General features: G+C 42.8%; 1 protein-coding gene across 4 annotated transcripts in view; it reads right to left on the reverse strand.

Moving 5' to 3' along the window:
• Positions 1–5,757, reverse strand: part of MYO3B (myosin IIIB) — a 349,141-nt gene extending 343,384 nt beyond the window's left edge. For all 4 annotated transcript variants that reach the window (XM_048486352.1, XM_048486350.1, XM_048486349.1 and 1 more), the window contains exon 1: positions 5,420–5,757. The gene's annotated coding sequence lies outside the window, so the exon portion shown is untranslated. The remainder of the gene's footprint in view (positions 1–5,419) is intronic.
• Between the last annotated feature and the right edge of the window lie 4,904 nt (positions 5,758–10,661).

The raw sequence follows: 10,661 nt of genomic DNA on the forward strand, positions 1-10,661 counted from the left end.
TTTATGTTGTTGCAGCTCAAATGGCTATCCGAAAGGCTGCTGTTTTCGGACAGGAGACACCCCCCCCCACACACACCCCCAAGAACAGGGGCAAATTGCTAAAGAGGGATTCAGCAACAATCCCCTTGATTCCGTTAGTTCAAATCTACCACTGGATCCAACCAATTGATTATTTCTTTTTTACTTCATTTATCCTCTCCCACTGAGACTTGAAACGGATTATCAAAGTGCAAAACAATGTAATAAAGACCAGCATAATACATACAACCTGAGTCACACAATGAAATAAAACATCCAATGATAAATGTGATGTGAGAGGGGAAGGCAAAAACTCCCCTCAAGAGATGGTATTTTTTTGCTGAAGTAATTAATCCGAAGACAATATGTTTGTAAGAACACCTCTGTCGTTGTCCACAAAATTCTGGAGGAGGCTATTTTGTTGCACACAATATACACAGTGCACTCCTTTCCATTCATCAAACTAATTAACAGAAAACTGTACACAACTGTCAACCACCTGATCTTCTTGTCATCAGCCCTCCTTTATGACAACCAAACTGAAGAACCGTAAAACATGTTTCTTCACTGTGGTGTCACCACAGGAGTAGGTTCCATTTAGCACCATCTGACGAAGCCTACCACCTACCGTGGAGTGTTCAAAAGAAAGGTTGGCGTTAAAATTATCGGAGTCTTATCCCTCAGTAATGTCAACCTAGCAGGAGCCACCGTGATTCAGTTTCCACCTCAATGCTGTCACTGTGAGGAAGGTCAGTGTGACCTACACAGCATATCAACCTGAAAGCAAGCTGTTAATTGAAAAGAAGAAGAAAAGGGCCCTGGGGAAAATTGTCTTCATTCAAACACAAACAATGGTTTTATTTTTTTTAAATGTGGGTTTTAAAAAACAAATTAACTCTTCATTGATAAATACCACTAATATTAATCGTGGCCCCAATTAGCAGGGGTGGACAATGTTCTGGGACCCGGAGTATGAACTCCATTTCAGTCCTGAACTCAGTAGTGACTTTTTTTCCTTGAAATCGCTTTGAAAACATTTCCTGCTTGATGTGTGGTAAGCAGGAAATGTTTTCTTTTTCCTGCCTGACTTGTTTCAGCTCTCACTTTTGGTTTCTGAGCAACTTGCGCCCCACATTTTCTGCTGCTTCAGAAACCAAAAATGAGAGCCGGGGGGGGGGGGGGGGAGCAGACAAAAGAGCCACTTCTCCCTGAAGACTCTTTTCCCCCACACACACTGCAGACCAAAAAAAAAGCCACAACAATTCTTCTTACTTACTTACTTACTTACTTACTTACTTGTTTGTTTGTTTGTTTGTTTATTGTTTAGGTTTTTATACCACCCCATCCCCAAGGGGCTCTTAAAACATCTGCAAGACATTTTATTGCTATTGTGCGGAATGGGCCACTATCTCTATTTAAAACATGTTATGCTGTCTTATCATCCGATTAGGGTCTATATATTGGACGTGTTGTTTCCCACCCAACCCAAAAAGAATCAGAAGGAAACTCGGAGAGGCGAATGGGATACTTCTTCCTTCCCTGTATCCTTTCAATGACTCTTTGCAGTAGGTTAAGCTGAGAGACAGGCCCAAGGCCACCCAGGAAATTTCAAGGCAGAGTGGGAATTTGAACTTGAATCTCCTCAATTCTACTCTAGCACTTCCAGAACTACAACACGCTAGCTATTTCTTGTCTCCTGGGTTGTTGCAGAACTAGGACCACGTCCAACTAATATTTTTGTATCCTGGGGCTAGCTATAGCAGAAAGCCCTGTGAGTAAACAGATATGAAAACAGTTCATCAGAATTTCTTCCAGTGTCAACTATCTATTATTACATTGTTACCCCATCCTTCCTTCTAGAAGCTCAGGGTGGAATACACAATTTTCTTCACCAGTCTATCCTCACAATGATTATCCTGTGAGGTAAATTAGGCCAAGATGATGTGACTGGCTCAAGGCTTCCGACTTTAGCACTCTAATCATTATACTTTATTGGCTTTCTATGGATCACCCATCAAGCTTGTGCTAAGAGTTCCCAAGAAATGCATCTAACCACCAGTTCAGTCTCAAGCTGCACTTTGGTCACCTATGTAAGTCAGCCAGCCTGACGAAGCACTGTTAACATGTACCAATCAAATACATCACTCCCATGGAGTTAAATAATTGTGTTCTAGAAGCTGTTGGTCTGGGGTGAAGGAGGGTATGTGGGTGGGTAATATTTTGGAAGTTTAGTTTATATGTTTTTTATTGTTGCTTTTCGTTTTGTAAGCCTGGGACCTTCAGATAGGATGGGGTATAAGCTCCAAAATAGAGAGAGAGAGAGAGAGAGAGAGAGAGAGAGAGAGAGAGAGAGAGAGAGAGAGAGAGAGATGATTACCCAAGGGACAGTTGTTGCACTCTGGCAACTAAAGCGCATCAGCAGAGGCGTAGCTCCAATTGGGCAGGGGCGCAATGCACCAGATGCGTGCCCCTGTGGAGGTGTGGCAAGGGCGTTCCGGGGGCATGGCGGGGGCATTCCGGGGCGTGGCGAGGGCAGAGGACACACCAATGCACCAGGCGCTTTCCCCCCTTGCTACGCCTCTGTGCATCAGGGACAGAAATCTTGTCTCAATGCACATCCTTCCTGTTGCGCACCAAGAACAGAAGCATGTTGGGGCAAAAAGTCTTGTCCCAACATGTTTCCTCTTGCCCCGCCTTTGCTTCCTGCTTTTCGCATGAAATGCATCTAACCCCCAAGTCAGTCTCAAGTTGTACTTTGGTCAAGGACAAGGCAGAACCGACCGTGGGTAATCAGCCATTGACCGTTTTCTCAAAGAGGTTAGTTGTGTTGGCCTGCAGTAGAACAATTAGATTTGGGTCCAGGAGCAACTCAGAGACTAACAAGGGAGCTTCGGCTCTTGAAAATCTTTAGATTCTCTAAGGTGCTACTGGATTTGAATCTGACGTTTCTCAAATAAGTTTTCAGATTAGAGACTTTTCACCCATTAGCCAAAAATATTATGTGTAGCTTTCACAGATCAGCCATATGAACCCTTATCATGTGAGGTGCTCATGTCAGATTAAAGACAAGCTATTATATGTTTAATTGGCTTGTGAACTGGTCATTTGAATCTACTCAGGGTGGTATAAACCAGATAAATAAATAAATAAATAAATAAATAAATAAATAAATAAATCAATCAATCAATCAATCAATCAATCAGGGAGATAGAAGATCAAAGTAGCCCAAACTTTTTCTGGATTAAGCAGCAAGTTCTACTTAAAATGGAACCTGCACATGACAGTTGTCATAGCTGTTCCGTATGTCTATAGCTTAGGAACCCAGGATGAGGGTCAAACCCACTATACCTCCCATCTGCACCCCTCACTGCAGAGGCATCAGGAGTCTGTAAATGGCTAGCTTCGCTGCATAATTTAGTAGTTGTCTGATTAGGATGATCAGCTTTCAGGCAAGGAATTTAATGTACTCCAATAACAGCCTTTCTCCAACAGTTTGACCTGATACAGCACTATATTCATTTCTTCCCTTCCACCCACCTCACAGGGGAATCAGGGGCCTTATTCCAAAGGAAAGGAAGCTTCTGGAATTGGACAAATAGCAACACTGTCAAGATCTGCCAACTCCCTGAGCCTGAGTCCATGAGAACTGTTGTGTACTACTGCCTCTTTCAGAGGTTAACCCAGAAGGCTTCACTGCAAACAGGAAAGTAGGAGGGGCAAACTGCACTCCCAATATAGGTACCAGTACCCACAACCTTACCAAAGGTATCAGCGGTCCTATCCTGCAGCAACAATCCCAACAATATCCCGTCCAAAATTCCTTCAGCCATACCCTCCAACAGTCATAACGCAGAAGAAGAAATTAGACAACTGTCTAAGGATCCCTCACAGGAACAAAAATCCTCTTTCTGACTAGTTCAGCCCAAGGTGTCCGTCCCAGCAATTTTGGGACTAGTTGTTTGTGTTCCTTTCTGAATAATGTTTAATCAAGTCAGGCTCATGTGTTCTGTTTTTTTTTTTTTTGTTAATGATGGTTATAAGTTGCATGTCCTAAGGATGGCCTCCTCCACCACTGATAGTATTTTTTTCCTGAGTTGTATTCCAAGATATAGTCTCTGCTAAGCAATGGAACAATTTAAAAAGTGTTGAAATCTGATTCAGTTCTACTCCAGATTTAATAAATGCAGGACCTCTTATGCCAGCAAAAGACAATTTTGGAACGGTATGGATAATGCCAGCTGAAATCTCAGAAGCCAGAGGGGGTTGAGCAGACTGTCCCATGAACAAAGAATAGGACTGTAATGAGCCTACAGCTCCTTCATCCTTTTTAGGACTTTGCAAAACAAGTAAATGGATGCAAAAGTTGGATTCTGCCTGGTTTATATAGTTGCAGAGCAGTTCTGCAAGAACAGAAAGGGTTGACAAAATGACTTGGCCACCAGTAAAGAGTTAGAATCATCGATTTTCAAATATATACACAAGTTGTTTTGTGTGAGCCAAGGAACCCTGTGGTGACTGTATAACCATATTCTCTGGAGTTCTCATTAAAATACTCTGTGTCTGGGGGAAGCACTGCATGTTAATCAATATAAAGAATAAGCCAGAAACAGTATGTATATGAAGAAAAATTACTCTGTCTGGCTCAAAAGAACAGCAATACAACCATAAACTCTAACAGAAATTATTAAAAACACTATATGAAATAATCCAAATATCAACAATGCAATAATTGAACAACACTAACAGACAGAAAAAGGATCCCAACATATGCACAAAGCATGATGAGTCTCTGTATAAATAATATCCCTTCAGTGAAATCTTTGCAATTCAATTGTAAACATCAAGCAGACCTCCAGTAATCAAATTATCTGAAAAGAAATGAATGCTTGTCCTTCATCAAAACATTGGAATATCCAAATAGTAAGCTGCTTGTTGCTCTGATGATAAAGCACGGTACTCCAGTTGCCAGATCTCACCTGGATACCATGTAAAGAGATAAACTGGCAATGCATAGGCATGAATGAATATCAAAAGTTGGAAGTATTCCAGCTGCCAGATGTTCAGCTGGATGCCGCATCAGGAGATAATCTGGCCACATGTAAACATCAAATAGATATCAGTAGTGCTAACCCAGGTAAGTTAAACACTTTTGACCTTAGTCTTCTTCAGCCACAACAGTTATCTACAGAAGGTATCAAGACATCAAGCCCAAAACTATAACTTCAGAAGGTGAAGCATCAAAATTCTCAGACCAAATGCATTTAAGCATAATGAATGAAGCATCCCCAATAATTAGCAGAGCAGACTGCAAAATGCACACAAATTAAAAATGTGACACACCAGTTAGAAAAAACCCCAAACCAATTTGGCCAAAAGAGTACATCAGAATTCTAATACTCACCTGACTCCAGTTCTGTTTCTCACTTCTTTCCTTTCATTATTTTCATGTTTTCTCTTCCTTTTATCCTTTTGTTCATGTTTTTCTTCCTAAAATGTTCACACAGTAGCAAATTATCTGTCTTTTTGAGCATGTTAAATGTCAAAACTGCTTTAACTCAGGATTTCCCAGACCTCCTGTTAATGCTCCTGAAATTGCTTTTAGGGTAGGAGAACAGCCCCACGTTCTCTTTGAATATTTTCAGTTACTTTTCAATTCAGTTTTCTGCTGTAGTTTTCTAATGCTCCAGATTGCTTCTCAAAGAGCCAGCGGCATACACAGTACAAATGGTCATCATTGTATGTGTCTAGTGAACTTTTTATCCGACAATCTACATTTGGCAAAAGCACAAAACAAAGAAAACTGCTTTTCTGGCACTTTCTCAAGTGCCCAGACAGCAACAGTCCATCTTTTCAACATGGGGAACAGAGGGTCAGCAACACAAACAGCACATTCCTCCAGATAATGGTTTTGGCTGCTGTGGGAAAGCAGAAAGCACTGGGCCAGACAAAGTGCTAGACGAATGCAGGTAGAAAAGAAACATTAATTGTTCTATCATTTTGTATTACTGAGGACTATATAGTGACATCATTAGCCGTATCACAGTGCTGAAAGGAGGCATCTGTCTCCCCAAATCAAGCAAATGTTGATCTTACTACTTCTTTTTTTTTTTACTACTTCTGTGTCATAGGGAGCCAGTGTGATGTAGTGGCTAAAGTATCAGACAAGGATGTAGGAGACCCAGGTTCAAATGTCCCCCTCCATTATAAAGCTTGCTGGGTGACCTTGGGTCAATCACATTCTCTCAGGGTTGTTGTAAGGATAAAGTAAAGGCAGAACTCTGCCTGCCACTCAGAGCTCCTCAGAGGAAGGCAGGATGATAGGGTATTAGCTAGACAAGCATCCCATATTTTCTTCCCTGATTCAGATTGTTCTTGTCAACAGCCAAATTATCACTGTGTTGGGAGCTTTTTGTGCTGGGATCTGTATGTGCTGTCATGATGTTTCAAGGACACTGACAGCAATAAATGTCAGTCATCATGGTGCAATTACAAAATGTTGGAGATATAAGGTTAATCACAATGTATATGTACTTCATTCCCTTCGGAGCTATGCAGGAATGTTCAGACAGCTTTAAGAATGTTTTTATGAAGCAGGGAGAAATTCCCCCACTCTGACATAACCCCTCCTGAACGTCATAGGAGAGGATCTAATAATCAGCTAGGTCATACATACCCTTCTTATTGTGAGGCAGTATCTATTACCTCTAAATCCGTGATTGCGCTGTTCTTCTGACAATGTATCTTTCCTCAAAGCAAGAAGATCTTTCCTTCATGGCACTGAAGGAGAAGGTGCTTCTGAAGAAACCAGGAAGCATTGCCTTCATGTCTGCCAGGAGAAACAACTGTCTCCGTTATAATAAAAAAAATTGCTTGACTTGCAACCTCCCAGTTTTTAAGGCTGGCCCCAGTATCCCATGGCAGCCATTTTTATATCACCTCCTGTAGTATCCATTTTGTGGTGACACCCACTCCCTGTTCTCAGCATTCCAAAAATGCTCACAGGTTGAAATAAGATTGTGATCTCCTTCCCTAATGTATTATTGGTAAGTCTAGAAATACATTCTGTGCTGTAAATCTCAACTGATTTAACTGCTCCTCTTATCCACACTTTACTGACAGGAAACTCGGAAACCATGGTTCTGTGAGGGAACTTCTAAAAAAGAAAACTCTCAGCACCAGAGGCGTAGCTGGGCCAGAGTGCACCCAGCGCGCACTCTGGATTTTTCGGGGGGCCCTTCCGCGGTGCCCCCCTGCGGTGCCCACTCCCACTCCCACTCACTTTAGAAAAATGAGCAGGCTGGAGAACAGGGCCTCCTGGGAAATGTAGTTCCCACCAGAATAGGAAGGCCTGTTCTGCAGCCTGCTCGGTTTCCTAAAGTAAGGGGGGGCGCTGTGGGAGGGAATCACACCGGCACCCCACGGCGCTCCCCCCCCCCACACACACTTATTTTAGAAAACCGAGCAGGCTGCAGAACAGGCCTTCGTGTTCTGGTGGGAACTACATTTCCCAAGGTCTCTAAAGTACATGTGTGGGGGGGAGTGCAGCGAGGGGCTGCGGTTTTCTAAAGTAAGTGTGTGGGGGGCGCGGTGGGGGGGGCGGGGGCAGGGGAGGGACCGAGGGGATTTTGCACCCGCCCCACGTGACCCAAATCCGTGCGTCCGGTGCATCGCACACACCCCGTCCCCTGGGAGCTTCGCCACTGCTCAGCACACATAAAATTCTACAAGTTATCTATATATTACCATACATCTACACATGGCAATTTGATACAGAAATCAACTTACTGTGGATAAATATGCACATAATGGTAAGTTATTTGGTTGCTGATGTGCCCTATAACTGGGTGTTGTCAGTATAGAATGCGAACATGATCCATCTTAACCTTGTGGACAAATAATGTAAATTTTCAGAGAAGTTACAGACAATGCTAGCTAAGCCACTGCAAAACATCTGTAAACTGGACTTTATTTGTTTGTTTGTTTGTTTGTTTATTAGTCTTGATAAACCGCCCAACCCCCGGAGGGCTCTGGGCGGTTTACAATAAACGTAAAAGGCAATTACAATGTAAAATATCATAAAATAGTGTACCAATAAAAAACATTAAAATACATTATAGCAGCAGTTCTTATATCAATCCAAATACAAGTACTGATGGCGTTCCGACCATTTTATTTTATTTTAGGGATGTAGTTAGTCAAAGAATATCTCAGGCAATTAATCGAGTGAATCAACCAAGGCTGTCCTCAGAGCAGCCTGACGGAAGGGAGTCATCGCAGCTTTCCAAGTTCAGTGACAGCTTTTCTGAGGTGACTTTGTGAGGGAAAACTTAGTTCTTCATTCACCCCCTCCCAGTTTTTCTTGGACCATTGCCAACAGTTGCAACACAATGCCTTTTCCTTTCTTCTTCTCACAGTGCTCTCTAATCAAATGTTTCTGCTGCCTGTCAGGTCGTTTAAGGACTTTTAATCTCTTTCTGGAGTTAACAGGAACGAGCTAAAGGGGGAGGGGTGCACAGGTTAGGGCAGGGGTAGGGAACCTGCGGCTCTCCAGATGTTCAGGAACTACAATTCCCATCAGCCTCTGTCAGCATGGCCAATTGGCCATATATATATCAAGAAATTACAGGGCTGTTCTTAGAGCAGACTATAACAATAGCTTGTTGGGACAGTTTACTTAAAGGAGAAGTCAGGATTTAGACCTTCTGTATTTATAAACAGCAAATTAGAATTAGTTGGTTCCATACAGGACTCCAGGATTGTTAGTTGGCGGGGAGGAAGAATGTTTTAACCGCTGTGGGAATTGTTGGATTTTACAGCCTTGCTTGCATGCAGCAGCACGGAATTCTGGGAAATCTCTACGAACATTCTAAATGTGACAGTTGGAAACAGTTGCTCTCTGACTGTTGCTGAGGAAGGATGTTATGTGTTCTGTTTAAACCAAAAGGCTCTGACTGACGCCATTTTTATTGAATCTACCACTGTGTTTTAAATTTAAATTATTTTAATTTAATGGGGTTTTGTCTGTATATACTATATGTAGAATCTGTGTTGTGCACCACCCAGAGCCCTTCGAGGGTTGGGCGGTATAAAAATCCCATTAATAAATAAAATAAATAAATAAAGTGTTTGATATTGTAGACTATAGTTGAAATTGTAACCAAACGATGAACTGTGAATGTAACGATGTATAAGTTATACTTTGTTTATGTATATAGTCTGTTTTGCCGTTTCTGCATGGCCAGAGGCAACAGCATCTGTTCACATGATCCCATGCGGGTAGTCCCGACGCTGCTGCTGCCTGCAGGAGTGGCTCCGCACGGAGCCGCCCAGGGTGTGTGCCAGGGACTTACCTTGCCTTCCTGTGCAGCTCCGAGCAACTGGAAAGACACATCCATGCTGCCCTCCGACCCCCAGGGGTCGGAGGGCAGCGTGGGCATGTCTTTCCAGCCACCCAGAGCTGCACAGGAAGGCAAGGTAAATCCCTCGCACACACCGGAGGGGCCAAAAGCAGTGCCCTCATGCTGGTGCAAGTTTGCATCGCGCCAGCACGAAGATGCCACTTTTGGAAAATCTCGCTCGGGGGGAGCGTGGTTTGGAAGCAGTGTCTTTGCGCCACTTGGGCGGGTCCAGCACGGCGCTGCTGCAATGCAGCAGCACCTGCTGTGCAAACAGCGCCCAGAAATGGTGTTTTTTTCCATCCCCAGGGGGCTGTTATTTGGCTGTGCAGAAACGGTCTTTCTCTCTCAGTTTGAGTAAAGTTCTCTTATGTTTAATGATTTCTGTGGTCAGTTCATACATGCTGAAAATGTACACACCTTGCCTCTATGACTATTGGGAGGATCTATGTGCAGTTAGGACATATGCGGGTATAATTTCTGAGGGGGACAGTGATTTTCCAGTTGCCATCAAATACATTTCCTCCTTATTCCGGAGTACCAGTACTTCTGACAAATTCAGTAGTTATATTTACTGAGTGTCATAATTATGTGAGCTGGTATATCAGGTATGAATGCTAAACATGGGAGCTCTATGCTTATTTTTTTTTAATTATGTCACTGTGATGTTATTTTACCTGGGTTGATAGTGTTGATGGCGATATTTATTATGATATATTAAAATAACCATAGGCTGTTTAAAAATTCAATACTTTCTGGATTTTAGCTTTTAATATTTCCTAGAAGAGGACTGGGTTCTTTGCAGATTCTTCCTCTCTCCCACTCCTCAAATGGCTCCTACGGAAACTGGCACTCCTTACATGCTGAGGCAGTCTCAGCGATGAGGCCACCACAGTTGCCTCTTCCAGCAGTGGCGCATGCTGATTTGCAATTCCATGCTAGCATTTTATCACACATAGTTAGGCATCTAATGTGCCAAGGTAGCATGTTGCGCAAATGCCTTTAGGTTGGCATAGAGATGAATTATCCCCCATATCTATCAATGATGATTGTTCCCGCTTCTGTAATTATTCCATTGTGTTGTTCTCATGCCATTTGTGCATCATGGTGTACTGGCTCAGCAGTTGGGCTCCAATCAAAACACTTGTTGACAAACGAGGATCATAAGAATAGGTGGTCTGATGACAGCACAGCACTGGAACTTGGGAGAATCTGGGAGTGGGTGACCTTAGGCCAGACACTGGCTCT

This window comes from Sphaerodactylus townsendi, linkage group LG02 (genome assembly GCF_021028975.2).
Source record: "Sphaerodactylus townsendi isolate TG3544 linkage group LG02, MPM_Stown_v2.3, whole genome shotgun sequence".
Lineage (NCBI taxonomy): Eukaryota > Metazoa > Chordata > Lepidosauria > Squamata > Sphaerodactylidae > Sphaerodactylus > Sphaerodactylus townsendi.